This window comes from Pinus tabuliformis, chromosome 4_2 (genome assembly GCF_031772625.1).
Source record: "Pinus tabuliformis cultivar Carrire ecotype Pingquan chromosome 4_2, CPIR1, whole genome shotgun sequence".
In the NCBI taxonomy this organism is placed as follows: domain Eukaryota; kingdom Viridiplantae; phylum Streptophyta; class Pinopsida; order Pinales; family Pinaceae; genus Pinus; species Pinus tabuliformis.
Genome location: NC_142304.1, coordinates 380,149,050 through 380,150,799, shown reverse-complemented (window position 1 = coordinate 380,150,799; position 1,750 = coordinate 380,149,050). Strand labels below are relative to the sequence as shown.

At 26.9% G+C, this 1,750-nt stretch overlaps 1 non-coding gene across 1 annotated transcript; it reads right to left on the bottom strand.

The window, feature by feature from the left end:
* Nucleotides 1–650: 650 nt before the first annotated feature.
* TRNAI-UAU (transfer RNA isoleucine (anticodon UAU)) lies at nucleotides 651–737 on the bottom strand. The gene is given in 2 exon segments: nucleotides 651–686; nucleotides 700–737. It is a non-coding gene; the product is annotated as a tRNA-Ile (tRNA).
* Nucleotides 738–1,750: the final 1,013 nt, after the last annotated feature.

Sequence of the window (1,750 nt, the reverse complement as noted above, 5' to 3'; positions counted from 1 at the left end):
AGCGCATATATCCTTTTCTAATAGAGTTGACATAATGCTTTTGTCATAGAGATTTGAAATATCATAGTGCTCTAGTACATATCTTTATGTATTTATTATTAAAACCTTTATTTATTATTATATTAATTAAAACATTTGGAGCGCATATATCCTTTTCTAATAGAGTTTTCAAATTGCATAATGTTGTACCTATCTTTATGTATTTATTATTAAAACTTTACATTTTATTATATTAATAAAAAAAATAACAAACCAAAGATATTCAATAGAATATATTATAAAATAAAAGGCTTTATATAAATCCAATGAACAATATTAAAGCAAAAATTAAAATATTTAAAATGTTATAGTAATTTAAAATATTATAACACAAGCAAAAATATTCAAAACAATATAATATTGTTATTATCTTTTAAGCAAGAATATGATATTTTTATTATTAGGAGAAAAAGACTTTTAAATAAAAAAGCAAAAATTAAATTAGGAACGTATCGAATAAAATAGTCATAATACCCATGTATCAGTATATCAAACAAACCGCCGGTGATAGAAACAGGATGAGCAAAAAACAAATACCCATGTAAATAGGTATTTCAGTATATCAAACAAACCGCTGGTGATGGAAACAGGAGCAAAACTTGAATCTGTAATGGTCCCGGCGGGGCTCGAACCCGCGACCTTCGGCTTGCTTTCTCTTGCCATAAGACCAACGCTCTAACCAACTGAGCTACGGGACCAATTATTACAAAAACAAAAAAATATTGATATTATATTAATAAAAAATTGAATTTTTTTTTATTTGGGGCAAGGAATTTTGTTCCTTCGTTGCATCATTTCGTTTTTGATATATGCAAGTTGATGCCTACTCTTTCTAATATAAAAACAATTTATCATATCAATCCAAATCCAAATCTCACTCTACTCCACTTTCATCCCTTTCTATTTAAAAAAAATAAATCTTTTTCCACTGCATCCATAAAAATTAATAACATATTTTTTATTTTTATTTTATTTATTTATTAATAATCAAATTTGAAAGGTTATTTTTAATTTTAAATTGAAAACCATATATTCATTCAACCCTTTTCTAATAAAAACTTGAAAAGGTAATTGATAAGAGTAAACTAAATAAATACTTAAACATATATTTGCCCCATTTATAAATAATCAAATTCAAAAGGCTATTTTTAATTTCAAGTCGAAGGACATATATTTATTCAATATTTTCATAATCAAAAGAGTACACACTTAATTTTTTTAATAAAATATTGATTTCCAATTATTTAAAAGGTTAACCTTTAATGAACCATCATATAAATAAATTGAAGTTTCAATAGAAATTTATAAATAAATATATTTTGTGGTTCCAAATATAATTTTTGATGGTTTATAGGGCCTTGGATAGATGGTGATTGGGTGCTTTATTAAGGAATTCTTTGATGTGAAGTCACTAGTTCAATTCCTCACCCCAATCAGGACGCTATATTGGACATGATGAAGATGTAGTCATGCCAAGCTTACAAAAAAAAAAAAAACTTTTGATATCTTATATATACATTAATAATAATGATATTTCATCAACATTGAGCCACATGTGTTTTGGAGAAATTTCAAAGTTCTCTCTCTCTCTCTCTCTCTCTCTCTCTCTCTCTCTCCAAGTTAGGTTGAGCTAGATGGAAGGATGGTCTACCCAACTATGGGATGTTGTCACTAGGATTATGCAAGGCTCAATTGAGCCTACACACCCAAT